A 20,799-nucleotide genomic window follows, 5' to 3' on the forward strand; every position below is an offset into this window, starting at 1 on the left:
CAGATCTTCAGGTGTCCCCATGTTGGGGGGGGGGGGGAAGACACGTGTAGGGTTAGGGTTTAGGGTTAGGTTAGCGCTCCGGAGCGCTCGCTGCTGCCATCGCGTGTCCGAAAATCGGTACTGCAAAGCTTGGGGGGGGCGCGCATGCTCAGAGCGCTCGGGACCGCTCGCTGCTGCCATCCCGTGTCCGATAATCGGTACTGCAACGGTTATGAACGCTCCCGAGCGCTCTGCGCATGCCTGGTGGCTCATAGCTGTTGCAGTACCGGATTTCGGACACGCGATAGCAGCAGCGAGCGCTCCCGAGCTCTCTGCGCATGCGCGCCCCCCCCAGGCGTTGCAGTACCGACTTTCCGACACGCGATGGCAGCAGCGAGCGCTCTCGAGCGCTCTACGCATGCGCGTCGCCCCCAGGCGTTGCAGTACCGATTTTCGGACAAACGATGGCAGCAGAGAGCGATCCCGAGCGCTCTGCGCATGCGCCCCTCCTCTGACCGTTGCAGTACCAATTTTCGGACACGCGATGGCAGCAGCGAGCGCTCCCGAGCGCTCTGCGCATGCGTGGTGGTTCATAGCCGTTGCAGTACCGATTTTCGGACACGCGATGGCAGCAGTGAGCCCTCCCGAGCGCTCTATGCATGCGCGCCCCCCCAAGGCTTTGCAGTACCGATTTTCGGACACGCGATGCCAGCAGCGAGCGCGCTCGAGCGCTCTGCGCATGCGCCCCTCCTCTGACCGTTGCAGTACCGAATTTCGGACACGCAATGGCAGCAGCGAGCGCTCTCGAGCACTCTGCGCATGCGTGGTGGCTCATAGCCGTTGCAGTACCGATTTTGGGACACGCGATCGCAGGAGCGAGCGCTCCCGAGCGCTCTCCGCATGCGCGCCCCCTCGCAAGCGTTGCAGTACCGACTTTCCGACACGCGATGGCAGCAGCGAGCGCTCTCGAGCGCTCTGCGCAAGCGCGACCCCCCCAGGCTTTGCAGTACCGATTATCGGACATGCGATGGCAGCAGCGAGCGCTCCGGAGCGCTCTACGCATGCGTGGTGGCTCATAGCCGTTGCAGTACCGATTTTCGGACACGCGATGGCAGCAGCGAGCGCTCCCGAGCGCTCTGCGCAAGCGCGACCCCCCCCCCCCCCCAGGCTTTGCAGTACCTATTATCGGACATGCGATGGCAGCAGCGAGCGCTCCCGAGCGCTCTACGCATGCGTGGTGGCTCATAGCCATTACAGTACCGATTTTCGGACACGCGATGGCAGCAGCGAGCGCTCTCGAGCGCTTTGCGCATGCGTGCTCGCACATAGTCGAGCACATAGAGGGGCCGGGACGGACCAATGGGGAGCGAGGGGGACGGGAATGGACCAATGGAGAGGGAGGGGTTCCCGGATGATCCAATGGGGAGCGAGGGAGACTGGAATGGACCATTGGGGAGTCAGGGGCCTGGGATGGACCCATGGGGAGCGAGGGGGGCCGGAACGGACCAATGGGGACCGAGGGGGGCTCGAATGGACCAATGGGGAGCGAGGGGGGTGGGACGGACCCAAGAGCCCCCTGGTGACCTCATCAGTGACCCTTGGCACCCCTGGTGATGTCACTGGTGACCCAGGGAACCCCCAGTGACGTCATTGGTGATCCTGGGAATCCCTGGTGACAATGGCGGCAACGTTGGATCCCCCGCCCCCTCCGTGACCGGAGACCCCCAGTGATGTCACCGGTGACCTGGGGAACCCTCAATGACGTCACCGGTGACAGCAACGACAGCGCAGAAGCCCCGCTGTGACCCCGTGACCCCCCCAGTGACCCCCCTGCAAAGGGAGGCAACGCGCCGCCTTTGGTGGAGCCGTCGCTAGGGGCAACGCGCGGGATTGGCAGAGCCGTCACCGAGGGCAACGCGTGGCGGAAGGGGCGGGTCGCCGGAAGCTGAGGGCACAGGCGGTGGCACCCGATGGCGGCGGCAGCGATGGTGGCGGCTCCCGATCACGGCGGGGCTGGTGTCACCCACGGGGGGACATTAGGGTAACGGGGAGGGGCTGGTGGCACCCCCAGGGGGACATTGCGGTAACAGGGGGGGACTGGTGTCACTCACAGGGGGACATTGGGGTAAGAGGGGGGCTGGTGTCCCCCGCAGGGGGACATTGGGACCCCTTCGTGCCCCAGCGCAGACCATGGAGCTGGGGCTGGAGCTGCCGGGTAGGAAACCGGGATCCGGGGGTCTTTAGTGAAGGGGCGGGGGATAATGGGAGGGGTTAATGAGGGGGCCTGCTAACGAGGGAGGGTTAATGGGGGCATTAATGAAGGGGCTCATTAATGGGGGGTTAATGAGGGAGTTAACGAAGGGGCTCGTTAAGGCCTCCTTGTTAACCCCTCCCGGCAGGTGGTGCCCTGGAGCCCTTGCAGGAGCAGCCGGGGCTGCAGAGGCTCCTGGGGGGCTTCAGCGGGGCCCTGGGCAGCGACGGGATGAGCCAGGGACACAGAGGGGCGATGGGAACATGGGGGGGACACGGGGACATGGGGGGATGGGGATCCAGGGGGAAATAGGGGTAATGTGGGGGAACGTGGGGGCTTTGGGGGGCCGCGCAGGGACACGGGGCCGTTGGGTCCCTGGGGCCGTGCTGGCCCGTCCCTGTCGCAGGCCGCCGCAGGGCTGCGCTGGCATTGGGCGTCCTGGCTGCGCTGCGAAAGCCTCTGGGGCTGCTGCACGAGGTGGCGCGAGAGCCGCCGTCGCCCGGGGACGCCAGAAGTGGTACCGCATGTCCCCGGGTGTCCCCTGTGTCATCTGCGTGTCCCTCCGTGTGTCCCCTGTGTGTCCGAGTGTCCCCTGCATGTCCTTCAGCGTGTCCCCCCGTGTCCTTCCATGTCCCCCCGTGTCCCTCTGTATCCCCTGTGTTCCCCAGTGTTCCCTCCATGTGTCCCTCTGTGTGTCTCCATGTCCTCCCATGTCCCCCGAGTCCCACCATGTCCCCCCATGTCCCCAGTGTCCCCCCATGTCTCCCATGTCCCTCATATCCCTCCATGTCCCCTTGTAGGAGGTCGGCCGAAGTCAGGACGCCCACTCAATGGGAGTTAAAGGATCCTGCTTGTTTATTAGCTTTCATGAAGCACGTTTATATGATGGTGGCAGGTAGTGCTGTCACTGCACAGGCTCCTGATTGGCTGACAATGATGTAACTGAGACAGCCCCCCTTACTTGTTTAGCTCTTCCTTTTAGTTCAACAGCTCTTTTATTCTCTCTGACCTTGGCCTGCTTCCTTATCCCCTAGTCAGCATTCCCGTTGTGCTTCCACTGCGACCTGAAAGCCGGGATTGAGCAGCCCTGCTGGGCAGCCCTGGCCGCGGCTCTCTGCCCATTCCTCTCTAACTGCCCCTTTTTCCTTTTGCAGCAGCCAGGCCTGATTGGGAGCAGAGAATCCCTCGCAGCGGACGCCGCTTCCCGGCTCCTGGATCCTCCGTCCGGCCGCGGCGACCCAGGATCTCCCACCCGTTGGAGCAACTTTCCTGCCATTTGGTCCCCTGCCATCGGGTCCCAACGTTCCTGCCGTCAGGTCCCTGTTCGGGTGCCAGCTATTGGAACCAGCGCAGGATAACTGCACGGCCTTTCCGGGAGCCGAGCCGGATCACAGGACACGGACTCAACATGAGGTCAGGTCTCGCTTCGGTTGTTACCGACGTGCGCGGATATTGATCTCTACAAGCAGCTGAGGGATTTCCAGGCTCGTTCTGATTGGTTGCCAGGAGCTTTGCTAGGTCCCGACCGCACAGGCTCTTCTCAGCTCTGCAGATCCTCAGCACAGCATTTCCCTACAGCCCCCCGTATCGGAGGCCGGGAGTCTCAGAGATCCCCATAGCAGAGGCCGGGAGGCTCCCAGTCCCCCATAGGAGAGGCTCTAGGTCCCCATATCAGAGGTCAGGAGACTCAGAGACCCCCATATCAGAGTCCAGGAGGACTGCCCCCCGCTTAGCGGACTCCAGGAGGCTCCAGGCCCCCCATAGGAGACGCTCAGAGACCCCCATAGAGGAGGCTGGGAGACTCCCAGACCCCAAAAGCGGAGGCCAGGAGGCTCGGAGGCTCCTGTATGAGAGGCCAGGAGGCTCCCAGCTCCCCATATCTGAGTCCAGGAGGCTCAGACCCGCATAGAGAAGGCTGGGACACTCAGAGGCCACTATATGAGAGGCCGGGAGGCTGAGAGATGCCTGTAGTGGAGTCTACGAGGCTCAGAGACCCCCATAGAGGAGGCTGGGAGGCTCCCAGCTCCCCATATCGGAGTCCAGGACACTCAGAGGCCCCCATAGAGAAGGATGGGAGGCTCAGACACCCCCATATGAGAAGCCAGGAGGCTCAGAGGCCCCCATAGAGGAGGCTGGGAGGCTGCCAGACCCCCATAGGAGAGGCTCAGAGACCCCCATATCAGAGACCGGGAGGCACCAGGGCCCCCCATATCTAAGACCATGAGACTCAGAGGACCCCATAGAGGAGGCCGGGAGGCTCCCAGCTCCACATATCCGAGTCCAGGAGACTCAGAGACCCCCATATCGGAGGTCAGGAGGCTCCACGGCCCCCTGTATCGGAGGCCGGGAGGCTCAGATGCCCCCCGTGTTGGAGGACAGGAGGACCAAGTGCCCCCATAGCGGAGTCCAGGAGGCTCCAGGTCCCCCATAGGAGAGACTCTGAGACCCCCATAGAGGAGGCCAGGAGGCTCAGAGGCCCCCACAGAGGAGGTCAAGAGGCTCTAGGTCCCCATAACGGAGGCTCCCAGACCCCCATAGCGGAGGCCAGGAGGCTCAGAGGCTCCTGTATGAGAGGCCAGGAGGCTCCCAGTCCCCCAGAGCTTAGAGGCCCCCCGTAGGAGAGGCTCAGAGGCCCCCATAGAGGAGGCTGGGAGGCGCAGAGGCCCCCATAATTGAGTCCAGGAGGCTCAGAGACCCCCATAATTGAGTCCAGGAGGCTCTGAGCCCCCCATAGCAGAGGCCGGGAGGCTCCCAAATCCTCTTATAGGAGGCCGGGAGGCTCCCAGCCCCCCATAGCAGAGGCAAGGAGGCTCCCAGCCCCCCATAGCGGAGTCCAGGAGGCTCAAAGACCCCCATAGCGGAGGCCGGGACACCCCTAAATCCCCTTAAAAGAGGCTGGAAGGCTCTGATGGCCCATAGCAGAGGCCAGGAGGCTCCCAGTCCCCCAGAGCAGAGTCTAGGAGGCTCAGAGACCCCCATAGAGGAGGCCAGGAGGCTCCCAGTCCCCCATAGAGGAGGCTGAGAGGCTTAGAGTCCCCCATAGGAGAGGCTCAGAGGCTCTAGGTCCCCATATGAGAGGCTCCCAGACGCCCATAGCGGAGGCCAGAAGTCTCAGAGGCTCCTGTATGAGAGGCCAGGAGCCTCCCAGTCCCCCATATCAGAGACTGGGAGGCTTAGAGGCCCCCATAGAGAAGGCTGGCAGGTTCAGAGGCCCCCATAGAGGAGACCGGGAGGCTCAAATGCCCCCATAGTGGAGGCTGGGAAGCTCCCAGACCCCCATAGTAAAGGGTGGGCGGCTCAGCGGCCCCCACAAAGGAGTCCAGGAGGCTCAGAGACCCCATAGAGGAGGCCGGAAGGCTCAAAGGCTCCTATATGAGGGGCCAGGAGGCTCTGAGCCCCCCATAGGAGAGGCTCTAGGTCCCCATATCGGAGTCTAGGAGGCTCCAGGGCCCCCATAGCGGAGTCCAGGAGGCTCCAGGCCCCCAAAGAGGAGGCTGGGAGGCCCCCATAGAGGAGGCTGGGAGGCTCAGAGGCGCCCATAGTGGGGGCCGGGAGGCTCCCAGCTCCCCATAGAGGAGGCTGGGACAATCAGAGGCCCCCATATGAGAGGCCAGAAGGCTCAGAGACCCCCATAATTGAGTCCAGGATGCTCAGAGACCCCCATAGCAGAGGCTGGGACACTCCCAGATCCCCTTATAGGAGGCCGGGAGGCACTGAGCCCCCCATAGCAGAGGTTAGGAGGCTCCCAGTCCCCCACAGGAGAGGCTCTAGGTCCCCATATCGGAGGCCGGGAGACTCCAGGGCCCCCATAGCAGAGTCCAGGAGGCTCCAGGCCCCCATATCAGAGACTGGGAGGCTTACAGGCCCCCATAGAGAAGGCTGGGAGGCTCGGAGGCCCCCATATCGGAGTCCAGGAGCCTCAAAGGCCCCCATATTGGAGGCCGGGAGGCTCCCAGCTCCCCATAGAGGAGGCTGGGACAATCGGAGGCCCCCATATGAGAGGCTAGGAGGCTCAGAGACCCCCATAATTGAGTCCAGGATGCTTAGAGACCTCCATAGCAGAGGCCGGGACACGCCCAGATCCCCTCATAGGAGGCCAGGAGGCTCTGAGCCCCCCATAGCAGAGGCTAGGAGGCTCCCAGTCCCCCATAGTGGAGGCCAGGAGGCTCATAGGCCCCCATAGAAGAGACCGGGAGGCTCCCAGCACCCCATATCGGAGTCCAGGAGGGTCAGAGGCCCCCCTAGAGAAGGCTGGGACACTCAGAGGCCTCTTTATAAGAGGCTAGGAGGCTCAGACACCCCCATAGCAGAGTCCAGGAGGCTCAGAGACCCCCATAGCAGAGGCCGGGAGGCTCTCAAATCCTCTTATAGGAGGCCGGGAGGCTCTGAGCCCCCCATAGCAGAGGCCAGGAGGCTCCCAGTTCCCCATATCAGAGCCTGGGAGGCTTAGAGGCCCCCATAGAGGAGACTGGGAGGCTCAAATGCCCCCATAGTGGAGGCTGGAAAGCTCCCAGACCCCCATAGTGAAGGGTGGGAAGCTCAACGGCCCCCACAGAGGAGTCCAGAAGGCTCAGAGACCCCATAGAGGAGGCCGGGAGTCTCCCACTCCCCCATATCGGAGTCCAGGAGGCTCAGAGGCGCCCATAGAGGAGACCGGGAGGCTCGAATACCCCCATAGTGGAGGCTGGAAAGCTCCCAGACCCCCATAGTGAAGGGTGGGCGGCTCAGCGGCCCCCATAGAGGAGTCCAGGAGGCTCAGAGACCCCACAGAGGAGGCCGGGAGTTTTCCACTCCCCCGTATCGGAGTCCAGGAGGTTCAGAGGCCCCCATAGAGGAGACCGGGAGACTCAGAGGCTCCTATATGAGGGGCCAGAAGGCTCTGAGCCCCCCATAGGAGAGGCTCTAGGTCCCCATAGAGGAGGCCGGGAGGCTCCAGGGCCCCCATAGCGGAGTCCAGGAGGCTCCAGGCCCCCACAGAGGAGGCTGGGAGGCAAAGAGACCCCATAGAAGACGCCAGGAGTGTCCGGCCGGGTAAAGAGGGGGAGTAGCGCCGAGGGTAACCGGGGGGAGTAGGACCCAGGGTAACAGGGGCAGTAGGGCCGTTTCGATACCTCCTCCCCATGTGGTACCTGCCGCTCTGGCCCCAACGTCCTCTCCAGCTGCAGAGGAGAGAGTTGCCGCCCGGCTCCTGCGCAGACAGCGCCGGCCTCGGAGCCAGGAGGTTCTTCTGTCTCTGCCGCGCTCGGCCACTGTCCTGTCTGTGCCCTGCGCGTCCTGGCACGTGGGGTCAGTCCGACCCGGGAGAGACACGGGAAGGACTCGGGAAGGACCCGGGAAGGACATCGCCTCACTGTGTCCCCACGTGCTCCAGGCGGCTCGGCAGACCCCGGCTCATCCTGTCGCTGCCCAGGGCCCCGCTGAGGCTCCCCAGGAGCCGTTGCAGCCCCGGCTGCTCCCGCAGGGACTCCAGGGCGCCGCGTGGAGGGGTTAATGGGGGGGCCTTAACGAGCCCCTTCATTGACACCCCCACTAACCCCCCCATTAACTCCCCCTGGATCCTGGTTTCCTACCCGGCAGCTCCAGCTCCAGCTCCATGGTCTGCGCTGGGGCACGGGGTGGGTCCCAATGTCCCCCTGTAGATGACACCAGCCCCGCCGGGAGCGGGAGCCACCGCCATCGCTGCCGCCCCTTCCACTGCGCTGAAGGGCAACGCGCGCGATTGGCGGAACCGTCGCTGGGGGCAACGCGCCGCCATTGGCGGAGCCGTCGCTCGGGGCAACCCGCCGCCATTGGCGGAGCCGTCGCTAGGGACAACGCGCTGCCATTGGCGGAGCCGTCGCTAGGGACAACGCGCCGCCATTGGCGGAACCGTCGCTAGGGACAACGCGCTGCCATTGGCGGAGCCGTCACTCCGGGCAACGCGCCGCCATTGGCGGAGCCGTCGCTCGGGGCAACGCGCCCCCATTGGCGGAGCCGTCACTCAGGGCAATGCGCGCGATTGGCGGAGCCGTCGCCAGGGGCAACGCGCGGCGGAAGGGGCGGGTCGCCGGAAGCGGAAGCTGAGGGCGCAGGCGGTGGCAGCGATGGCGGCGCCTCCCGGTCACGGGGACGGGGTTGGTGTCACCCACGGAGGGACATTGGGGTAACGTGGGGGGAGGGCGGGGCTGGTGTCACCCCCAGGGGGACATTGGGGTAACGGGGGGGGTTGGTGTCACCCGCAGGGGGACATTGGGACCCCCCCGTGCCCCAGCGCAGACCATGGAGCTGGGGCTGGAGCTGCCGGGTAGGAAACCGGGATCCGGGGGGGGGGGGGGTTGGTGGGGGGGGGAGAGATAATGCGGGGGCTTAATGAGGGGGTTAATGAAAGGGCCCGCTAATGAGCGAGGGTTAATGAGGGGGTTAATGAAGGGGCTCGTTAATGGGGGGGGGGGGGTTAATGAGGGAGTTAACGAAGGGGCTCGTTACCCCCCCCCCCTCAATTAACGCCCCCCACGCGGCGCCCTGGAGCCCCTGCGGGAGCAGCCGGGGCTGCAGCGGCTCCTCGGGCGCCTCAGCGGGGCCCTGGGCAGCGACGGGATGAGCCGGGGCTTGTGGAGCCGCCTGGAGCACGTGGGGACAAGGGGGGGGACACAGAGGGGGGACGGGGACACAGGGGGGCGATGGGGGCATGGGGGGACACGGGGATCCAGGGGGGAATAGGGGGAACGTGGGGGCTATGGGGGCCGCGCAGGGACACGGGGCCGTTGGGTCCCTGGGGCCGCGCTGGCCCGTCCCCCCGCAGGCTGCCGCGGGGCTGCGCTCCGAGAGCCTCTGGGGCTGCTGCAGGAGGCGGCGCGGGAGCCGCCGGCGCACGGGGACGCCGGGAGGGGCACCGCGTGTCCCCGGGTGTCCCCTGTGTCACCTGCGTGTCCCTCCGTGTGTCCCCTGTCACCTGCGTGTCCCTCCGTGTGTCTCTGTTTCCCTCTGTGTCCTTCCATGTGTCCCCCAGTATCCCCCGTGTGTCCCCATGTGTCACCTGTGTGTCCCTGTGTGTCCCCTGCATGTCCCTCCGTGTGTCCATGTGTGTCCTTCCATGTCCTCTGTGTCCCCCCGTGTTGCTGCACGTCCCGCCGTGTCCCTCCGTATCCCCTTTGTCCGTCAGTGTTCCCTCCGTGTGTCCCCATGTCCCCCGAGTCCCACCATGTCCCCCCGTGTCCCCAGTGTTCCCCCATGTCCCCTCATGTTCCCAGTGTCCCCCCATGTCTCCCGTGTCCCTCAATGTCCCTCCACGTCCCCCTGTAGGAGGTCGGCCGGAGTCAGGACGCCCCCTCGATGGCAGTTAAAGGATCCTGCTCGTTTATTAGCTCGCATGCAGCACGTTTATATGATTGTGGCAGTTAGTGACGTCACTGCGCAGGCTCCTGATTGGCTGACAATGATGTAACCGAGACCCTTCCAGCCCCCCTGGCTTGTTCAGCTCCTCCTTTCAGTTCAACAGCTCTTTTATTCGCTCTGGCCTTGGCCTGCTTCCTTATCCCCTAGCCAGCGTTCCCGTTGTGCTTCCACTGCGACCTGAAAGCCGGGATTGAGCAGCCCTGCTGGGCAGCCCTGGCCGCGGCTCTCTGCCCATTCCTCTCTAACTGCCCCTTTTTCCTTTTGCAGCAGCCAGGCCTGATTGGGAGCAGAGAATCCCTCGCAGCGGACACCGCTTCCCGGCTCCTGGATCCTCCGTCCGGCCGCGGCGACCCAGGATCTCCCACCCGTCGCAGCAACTTTCCTGCCGTTTGGTCCCCTGCCGTCGGGTCCCAACGTTCCCGCCGTCGGGTCCCTGTTCGGGCGCCGGCTGTTGGCCCAGCGCAGGATAACTGCACGGCCTTTCCGGGAGCCGAGCCGGATCACAGGACACGGACTCAACATGAGGTCAGGTCTCGCTCCGGTTGTTACCGACGTGCGCGGATATTGATCCCTACAAGCAGCTGAGGGGTTTCCAGGCTCGTTCTGATTGGTTGCCAGGAGCTTTGCTAGGTCCCGACCGCACAGGCTCTTCTCAGCTCTGCAGATCCTCAGCACAGCATTTCCCTACAGCCCCCCATATCGGAGGCCGGGAGCCTCAGAGACCCCCATAGCAGAGGCTGGGAGGCTCCCAGCCCCCCATAGGAGAGGCTCTAGGTCCCCATATCGGAGGCCAGGAGACTCAGAGACCCCCATATCAGAGTCCAGGAGGACTGCCCCCCGCTTAGCGGACTCCAGGAGGCTCCAGGCCCCCCATAGGAGAGGTTCAGAGACCCCCACAGAGGAGGCTGGGAGACTTTCAGACCCCAATGGTGGAGGCCAGGAGGCTCGGAGGCTCCTGTATGAGAGGCCAGGAGGCTCCCAGCCCCCCATATCCGAGTCCAGGAGGCTCAGACCCACATAGAGAAGGCTTGGACACTCAGGCCACTATATGAGAGGCCAGGAGGCTGAGAGATGCCTGTAGTGGAGTCCACGAGGCTCAGAGACCCCCATAGAGGAGGCTGGGAGGCTCCCAGACTCCCATAGGAGAGGCTCAGAGGATGCCATGGAGGAGTCCAGGAGGCTCAGAGACCCTATAGATGAGGCCGGGAGGCTCCCCGTGCCCCATATCGGAGTCCAGGACACTCAGAGGCCCCCATAGAGAAGGATGGGAGGCTCAGACACCCCCGTATGAGAAGCCAGGAGGCTCAGAGGCCCCCATAGAGGAGGCTGGGAGGCTGCCAGACCCCCATAGGAGAGGCTCAGAGACCCCCATATCAGAGACCGGGAGGCACCAGGGTCCCCCATATCAAAGGCCGTGAGACTCAGAGGACCCCATAGAGGAGGCCGGGAGGCTCCCAGCTCCACATATCCGAGTCCAGGAGACTCAGAGGCACCCATATCGGAGGCCAGGAGGCTCCAGGGCCCCCAGTATCGGAGGCCGGGAGGCTCAGATGCCCCCCATGTCGGAGGACAGGAGGACCAAGGGCCCCGTAGCGGAGTCCAGGAGGCTCCAGGTCCCGCATAGGAGAGACTCTGAGACCCCCATAGAGGAGGCCAGGAGGCTCACAGACCCCCACAGAGGAGGTCGCGAGGCTCTAGGTCCCCATAACGGAGGCTCCCAGACCCCCATAGCGGAGGCCAGGAGGCTCAGAGGCTCCTGTATGAGAGGCCAGGAGGCTCCCAGTCCCCCGTATCAGAGGCTGGGAGGCTCAGAGGCCCCCCGTAGGAGAGGCTCAGAGGCCCCCATGGAGGAGGCTGGGAGGGTCAGAGACCCCCATATGAGAAGCCAGGAGGCTCAGAGGCACCCACAGTGCAGGCCAGGAGACTCCCAGCTCCCCATAGCGGAGTCCAGGAGGCTCAGAGGCCCCAATATGAGAGGCCAGGAGGCTCCCAGCTCCCCATATTGGAGGCCAGAAGGCTCCGGGGCTCCCCGTATTGGAGGCCAGGAGGCTCATAGGCCCCCATATCGGAGGCCAGGAGGCTCCTAGCTCCCCATATCCGATTCCAGGAGGCTCAGTTTCCCTTAAAGAAGGCTGGGACAGTCATAGGCCCCTATATGAGAGGCCAGGAGGCTGAAAGACGTCCATAGTGGAGTCCAGGAGGCTCAGAGGCCCCCGTAGAGGAGGCCGGGAGGCTCCCAGACCCCCATAGGAGAGGCTCTAGGTCCCCATATCAGAGGCTGGGAGGCCCCAGGGCCCCCATAGCGGAGGCCAGGAGGCTCAGAAGCCCCCACAGAGGAGTTCCAGAGGCTCTAGGTCCCCATAATGGAGGCTCCCAGACCCCCATGGTGGAGGCCAGAAGGCTCAGAGGCTCCTGTATGAGAGGCCAGGAGGCTCCCAGTCCCCCATATCAGAGGCTGGGAGGCTCAGAGGACCCCATATGAGAAGCCAGGAGGCTCAGAGGCCCCCATATGAGAGGCCCGGAGGCTCCCAGTTTCCCGTAGTGGAGGCCAGGAGGCTCCAGGGCCCCCCATATCGGATGCCGGGAGGCTCCCAGTTGTGCACAGAGGAGGCCGGGAGGCTCAGAGGCCCTTGTAGATGAGGCTGGGAAGCTCCCAGACCCCCATAGGGAAGGATGGGAGGCTCAGGGGCCCCATATTGGAGGCCAGGAGGCTCCCAGTCCCACATATCGAAGGCCGGGAGGCTCAGAGGCCCCCATAGAGGAGATCAGGAGGCTCCCAGCTCCCCATATCTGAGTCCAGGAGATTCAGAGACACCCATATCGGAGGCCAGAAGGCTCCAGGGCCCCCCATATCGGAGGCCGGGAGGCTCAGGTCCCCATAAAGAAGGCTGGGACAGCCAGGAGGCTGAAAGACGTCCATAGTGGAGTCCAGGAGGCTCAGAGGCCCCCACAGAGGAGGCCGGGCGGCTCCCTACCCCCGTAGGAGAGGCTCAGAGTCCACCATGTCAGAGGCCGGGAGGCTCAGAGGCCCCCGTAGAGGAGGCCAGGAGGCTCCCAGCTCCCCATATCTGAGTCCAGGAGGCTCAGAGCCTCAGAGGAGGCTCAGAGTTCCCTAGGACCCCCTATAGCCCCCAGAGAGCCTCCTAGAGCTCCCATAGGACGCCCTAGAGCTCCCCTAGGGCCCCCTATAGCCCCCATAGCACCACCTAGAGCTCCCTTAGGGCCCCTATAACCACCATAGGACCCCATATAGTCCCCATAGGATGCCCTATAGCCCCCATAGGGCCCCCTAGAGCTCCCCTAGGAACCCCAGAGCTCCCCTAGGACCCCCTATAGCTCCCATAGGGCTCCCTAGAGCTCCATGGGACGCCCTAGAGCTCCCCTAGGGCCCCCTATAACCACCATAGGACCTTCTATAGCCCCCATAGGACCCCCTAGAGCTCCTATAAATCCCCCAGAGCACCCATAGGATCCCCTAGAGATCCCCTAGGACCCCCCAGAACTCCCCTAGGACCCCCTATAAGCCCCATAGGACCCCCTAGAGCCCCCATAGGAACCCCTAGAGCTCCTATAGACCCCCTAAACCTCCTCTATGACCCTCTATAGTCCCCATAGGATGCCCTAGAGCTCCCATAGGGCCACCTGTAACCACCATAGGATCCCCTATAGCCCCCATAGGGCCCCCTGGAGCTCCCCTAGGACCACCAGAGCTCCCCTAGAAACCCTATAGACCCCATAGGGCCCCATAGAGCTCCCATAGGACCCCCTAGAGCTCCTATAGACCCCCTAGACCTCCTATAGGATCCCCTATAGACCCCATAGGATGCCCTAGAGTTCCCATAGGGCACACTATAACCACCATAGGAGCCCCTATAGCACCCATAGGAACCCCTAGAACTCCCCCAGCGTGCCCTATAACCACCATAGGAGCCCCTATAGACCCCCTAGGAACCCCTATAGCCCCCATAGGATCCCCTAGAGCTCCCCTAGAACCCCCAGAGCTCCCATAGGACCCCCTATAGCACCCATCGGGCCCCCTAGAGCTCCCTTAGGGGCCCCTATAGCCCCCATAGGACCCCCTAGAGACCCCACGGGATCCCCACAGCTCCCCTACAACCCCCTATAGCCCCCATAGGGCCTCCTAGAGCTCCCATAGGACGCCCTAGAGCTCCCCTAGGGCGCCCTATAACCACCATACGATGCCCTATAGCTCCCAGAGGCCCCCTAGAACTCCCCTAGGACCCCCAAGAGCCCCCATGGGACCCCCAAGAACTCCTATAGGATCCCCTATAATCCTCATAGGGCCCCCTAGAGCTCCCATAGGGCCCCCTATAGCCCCCACTGGACACCAGAGCTCCCATAGAACCCCCTAAAGCCCCCATAGGACCCCCTAGAGCTCCACGGGACACCCTAGAGCTCCCCTAGGACCCCCTATAACCCCCATGGGGCTCCCTAGAGCCCGCATAGGACCCCCTAGAGACCCCACAGGACCCCCTATAACCCCGATAGGGCCCCCTAGAACTCCCAAAGGACCCCCTAGAGCCCCATAGGAACCCCTAGAGATCCTATAGCCCCCCTAGAGCTTCTATAAGATCCCCTATAGTCCCCATAGGATGCCCTAGAGCTCCCATAGAGCCACCTATAACCACCATAGGACCCCTAAGAGCCCCCATAGGGCCCCCAGAGCTCCCCTAGAACCCCCAGAGCGCCACTAGGAGCCCCTATAGCCCCCATAGGACCACCTAGAGCTCCCCTAGGGCCCCCTATAACCACCATAGGATGCCCTATAGCCCCCATAGGGCCCCCTAGAGCTCCTATAGCCCCCCTAGAGCTCCTATAGGACCCCCTATAGTCCCCATAGGATGCCCTATAGCCCCCATAGGGCCCCCGAGAGGTCCCATAGGATGCCCTAGAGCCCCCATAGGATGCCCTAGAGCTCCTATAGGATCCCCTATAGTCCCCATAGGATGCCCGAGAGCTCCCCTAGGGCCCGCTATAACCACCATAGGACCTTCTATAGCCCCCATAGGACCCCCTAAAGCTCCTATAATTCCCCAGAGCCCCCATAGGACCTCCAGAGCTCCCCTAGGAGCCCCTATAGCCCCCAGAGAGCCTCCTAGAGCTCCCATAGGACGCCCTAGAGCTCCCCTAGGGCCCCCTATAACCACCATAGGACCCTCTATAGCCCCCATAGGACCCCGTAGAGCTCCTATATACACCCTAGAGCTCCTACAGGACCCCCTGTAGTCCCCATAGGATGCCCTAGAGCTCCCATAGGGCACACTATAACCACCATAGGACCCACAATAGCCCCCATAGGACCCCCTAGAACTCCCCCAGCGCCCCCTATAACCACCATAGGACCCCCCTATAGTCCCCCTAGGACCCCCAGAGCTCCCATACGACCCCCTAGAGCTCCACTAGGAGCCCCAGAGCTCCCATAGAACCCCCTATAGCCCCCATAGGGGCCCCTAGAGCTCCCTTAGGGCCCCCGATAACCACCAAAGGACACTCCATAGCCCCCATAGGACCCCTTAGACCTCTCATAATACCCCGTATAGCTCCCATAGGAACTCCTAGAGCTCCTATTGCCCCCCTAGGGCTCCTATAGGATCCCCTATATTCCCCATAGAATGCCCTAGAGCTCCCATAGGGCCACCTATAACCTCCTTAGGACCCCTAAGAGCCCCCATAGGGCCCCCTAGCGCCCCCACAGGACCCCCAGAGCTCCCCTAGGACCCCCTATAACCACCATAGGACCCCCTACAGCCCCCATAGGACCCCCCAGAGTTCCCCTAGGACCCCCCAGAGTTCCCCTAGGACCCCCTATAGCTCCCATAGGGAACCCTAGAACTCCCATAGGACCCTCTAGAGCCCCCATAAGGCCCCCTAGAGCTCCACGGGACGCCCTAGAGCTCCCCTAGGACTCCCTATAACCCCCATGGGGCTCCCTAGAACTCCCATAGGACCCCCTAGAGCCCGCATAGGACCCCTAGAGACCCCACAGGACCCCCTATAACCCCGATAGGGGCCCCCTAGGACTCCCAAAGGACCCCCTAGAGCCCCATAGGAACCCCTAGAGCTCCTATAGCCCCCCTAGAGCTTCTATAAGATCCCCTATAGTCCCCATAGGATGCCCTAGAGCTCCCATAGGGCCACCTATAACCACCATAGGACCCCTAAGAGCCCCCATAGGGCCCCCAGAGCTCCCCTAGAACCCCCAGAGCGCCACTAGGAGCCCCTATAGCCCCCATAGGATCACCTAGAGCTCCCCTAGGGCCCCCTATAACCACCATAGGATGCCCTATAGCCCCCATAGGGCCCCCTAGAGCTCCTATAGCCCCCCTAGAGCTCCTATAGGACCCCCTATAGTCCCCATAAGATGCCCTATAGCCCCCATAGGGCCCCCGAGAGGTCCCATAGGACGCCCTAGAGCCCCCATAGGATGCCCTAGAGCTCCTATAGGATCCCCTATAGTCCCCATAGGATGCCCGAGAGCTCCCCTAGGGCCCCCTATAACCACCATAGGACCTTCTATAGCCCCCATAGGACCCCCTAAAGCTCCTATAATTCCCCAGAGGCCCCATAGGACCTCCAGAGCTCCCAATTGGACCCCCTATAGCCCCCAGAGAGCCTCCTAGAGCTCCCATAGGACGCCCTAGAGCTCCCCTAGGGCCCCCTATAACCACCATAGGACCCTCTATAGCCCCCATAGGACCCCGTAGAGCTCCTATAGACACCCTAGAGCTCCTACAGGACCCCCTGTAGTCCCCCATAGGATGCCCTAGAGCTCCCATAGGGCACACTATAACCACCATAGGACCCACAATAGCCCCCATAGGACCCCCTAGAACTCCCCCAGCGCCCCCTATAACCACCATAGGACCCCCCTATAGTCCCCCTAGGACCCCCAGAGCTCCCATACGACCCCCTAGAGCTCCACTAGGAGCCCCAGAGCTCCCATAGAACCCCCTATAGCCCCCATAGGGGCCCCTAGAGCTCCCTTAGGGCCCCCGATAACCACCAAAGGGACACTCCATAGCCCCCATAGGACCCCTTAGACCTCTCATAATACCCCGTATAGCTCCTATAGGAACTCCTAGAGCTCCTATTGCCCCCCTAGGGCTCCTATAGGATCCCCCTATATTCCCCATAGAATGCCCTAGAGCTCCCATAGGGCCACCTATAACCTCCTTAGGACCCCTAAGAGCCCCCATAGGGCCCCCCTAGCGCCCCCACAGGACCCCCAGAGCTCCCCTAGCACCCCCTATAACCACCATAGGACCCCCTACAGCCCCCATAGGACCTCCTAGAGCTCCCCTAGGACCCCCCAGAGTTCCCCTAGGACCCCTATAGCTCCCATAGGGAACCCTAGAACTCCCATAGGACCCTCTAGAGCCCCCATAAGGCCCCCTAGAGCTCCATGGGACGCCCTAGAGCTCCCCTAGGGCCCCCTATAACCACCATAGGACCTTCTATAGCCCCATAGGACCCCTAAAGCTCCTATAACTCCCCCAGAGCCCCCATAGGATCCCCTAGAGTTCCCGTAAGAACCCCCAGAGCTCCCCTAGGACCCCCTATAACCCCCATAGGACCCCTATAACCCCCATAGGACCCCCTAGGGCTCCCATAGACCCCTACAGCGCCCATAGGATCCCCTAGAGCTCCCCTAGGGCCGCTATAACCACCATAGGACCCCCTATCGTCCCCATAGGACCCCCTAGAGCCCCCACAGGACCCCCCAGAGCTCCCCTAGGACCCCCTATAACTCTGATAGGGCCCCCTAGAGCTCCCATAGGACCCCCAGAGCTCCCCTAGGACCCCCTACAGCCCCTATAGGGCCTCCTACAGCTCCCATAGCACGCCCTAGAGCTCCTATAGGCCCCCTATAACCTCCATAGGATGCCCTAGAGCTCCCCTAGGACCCGCTATAACCCACATAGGGCCCCCTAGAGCTCCCATAGGGCCCCCTAGAGCTCCCATAGGACCCCCTAGAGCTCCTATAGGCCCCCTAGACCTCCTATAGGACCCTCTATAGTGCCCATAGGATGCCCTAGAGCTCCCATAGGGTCCTCTATAACCTCCATAGGACCCTCTATAGCCCCCATTGGACCCCCTAGAGCTCCCCTAGGACCCACCAGAGCTCCCCTAGGACCCCCTATAACCACCATAGGATGCCCTATAGACCCCATAGTGCTCCCTGAGCTCCCCTAGGACCCCCAGAGCTCACCGAGATCCCCTATAGCCCCCATAGGCCCCCTACAAATCCCCTAGGACCCCATAGAGCTCCCCTAGAACCCCCTATTAGCCCACATAGGACCCCCTAGAACTCCATAGGACCCCCCTACAGCGCCTATAGGACCCCGTAGAGCTCCCCTAGGACCCGCTATAACCACCATAGGACCCCCTATAGTCCCCATAGGACCCCCAGAGCTCCCCTAGGACCCCATATAGCCCTCATAGGGCCCCCAAGAGCTCCCATAGCATGCCCTAGAGCTCCCCTAGGACCCCTTATAACCCCCATAGGGCCCCCTAGAACTCCATAGTACCCCCTATAGCTCCCATAGGAACCCATAGAGCTCCTATAGGCCCCCTAGACCTCCTATAGGACCCTCTATAGTGCCCATAGGATGCCCTAGTTCTCCCATAGGGTCCCCTCTCCATAGGACCCCCTATAGACCGCATATGGCCCCCTAGAGCCCCCACAGGACCCCCAGAGCTCCCCTAGGATCCCCTATAACCCCCATAGGGCCCCCTAGAACTCCCATAGGACCCCCTAGAGCCCCCATAGGAACCCCTAGAGCTCCTATAGCCCCCCTAGAGCTTCTATAGGATCCCCTATAGTCCCCATAGGATGCCCTAGAGCTCCCATAGGACCACCTATAACCACCATAGGACCCCTAAGAGCCCCCATAGGAACCCCTAGAGCTCCTATAGCCCCTCTAGAGCTTCTATAGGATCCTCTATAGTCCCCATAGGATGCCCTAGAGCTCCCATAGGACCACCTATAACCACCATAGGACCCCTAAGAGCCCCCATAGGGCCCCCTAGAGGCCCCACAGGACCCCCAGAGCTCCACTAGGACACCCTATAACCACCATAGGACCCTGTATAGGCCCCATAGGACCTCCTAGAGCTCCTATGGGACTCCCTATTGTCCCCATAGGATGCCCTATAACTCCCATAGGGCCCCCTGGAGCTCCCCTAGGACCCCCTATAGCCCCCATAGGACCACCTAGAGCTCCCCTAGGGCCCCCTATAACCACCATAGGATGCCCTATAGTCCCCATAGGGCCTCCTAGATTTCCCCTAGGACCCCCCAGAGTTCCCCTTGGACCCTCCATAACCCTCATAGGGCCCCCTAGAGCTCCCATAGGACCCCCTATAGCCCAGATAGAACCCCCTAGAGCTTCTATAGGATTCTCTATAGTCCCCATAGGGCCCCCTAGAGCTCCCATAGGGCCCCCAAGAGCTCCCCTAGGGCCCCCTATAACCCCCATAGGACCCCCTAGAGCTCCCCTAGGACCCCCTAGAGCCTCCATAGGACCCCCTTGAGCTCCTATAGCCCCCTATAACCTCCTATATCACCCTCTGTAGTCCCCATAGAATGCCCTAGAGCTCCCATAGGGTCCCCTATAACCACCATAGGAAACACTATAGCCCCCATAGGACCCCCTAGCGCCCACACAGGACCCCCAGAGCTCCCTAGGACCCCCTTATAACCACCATAGGATCCCCTATAGCCCCCATAGGGCCCCCTGGAGCTCCCCTAGGACCACCAGAGCTCCCCTAGAAACCCTATAGACCCCATAGGGCCCCATAGAGCTCCCATAGGGCACACTATAACCACCATAGGAGCCCCTATAGCACCCATAGGAACCCCTAGAACTCCCCCAGCGTGCCCTATAACCACCATAGGAGCCCCTATAGACCCCCTAGGACCCCCAGATCTCCCCTAGGAACCCCTATAGCCCCCATAGGATCCCCTAGAGCTCCCCTAGAACCCCCAGAGCTCCCATAGGACCCCCTATAGCCCCCATCAGGCCGCCTAGAGCTCCCTTAGGGGCCCCTATAGCCCCCATAGGACCCCCTAGAGACCCCACGGGATCCCCACAGCTCCCCTACGACCCCCTATAGCCCCCATAGGGCCTCCTAGAGCTCCCATAGGACGCCCTAGAGCTCCCCTAGGGCGCCCTATAACCACCATACGATGCCCTATAGCTCCCAGAGGCCCCCTAGAACTCCCCTAGGACCCCCAAGAGCCCCCATGGGACCCCCAAGAACTCCTATAGGATCCCCTATAATCCTCATAGGGCCCCCTAGAGCTCCCATAGGGCCCCCTATAGCCCCCACTGGACACCAGAGCTCCCATAGAACCCCCTAAAGCCCCCATAGGACCCCCTAGAGCTCCACGGGACGCCCTAGAGCTCCCCTAGGACCCCCTATAACCCCCATGGAGCTCCCTAGAACTCCCATAGGACCCCCTAGAGCCCGCATAGGACCCCCTAGAGACCCCACAGGACCCCCTATAACCCCCATAGGGCCCCCTAGAACTCCCAAAGGACCCCCTAGAGCCCCATAGGAACCCCTAGAGCTCCTATAGCCCCCCTAGAGCTTCTATAAGATCCCCTATAGTCCCCATAGGATGCCCTAGAGCTCCCATAGGGCCACCTATAACCACCATAGGACCCCTAAGAGCCCCAATAGGGCCCCCAGAGCTCCCCTAGAACCCCCAGAGCGCCACTAAGAGCCCCTATAGCCCCCATAGGACCACCTAGAGCTCCCCTAGGGCCCCCTATAACCACCATAGGATGCCCTATAGCCCGCATAGGGCCCCCTAGAGCTCCTATAGCCCCCCTAGAGCTCCTATAGGACCCCCTATAGTCCCCATAGGATGCCCTATAGCCCCCATAGGGCCCCCGAGAGGTCCCATAGGATGCCCTAGAGCCCCCATAGGATGCCCTAGAGCTCCTATAGGATCCCCTATAGTCCCCATAGGATGCCCGAGAGCTCCCCTAGGGCCCCCTATAACCACCATAGGACCTTCTATAGCCCCCATAGGACCCCCTAAAGCTCCTATAATTCCCCAGAGCCCCCATAGGACCTCCAGAGCTCCCCTAGGAGCCCCTATAGCCCCCAGAGAGCCTCCTAGAGCTCCCATAGGACGCCCTAGAGCTCCCCTAGGGCCCCCTATA

The sequence above is a fragment of the Tinamus guttatus genome, unplaced genomic scaffold, assembly GCF_059628265.1.
Source record: "Tinamus guttatus ecotype Peru unplaced genomic scaffold, ASM5962826v1 Tinamus_guttatus_pri_ptg000710l, whole genome shotgun sequence".
Classification (NCBI taxonomy): domain Eukaryota; kingdom Metazoa; phylum Chordata; class Aves; order Tinamiformes; family Tinamidae; genus Tinamus; species Tinamus guttatus.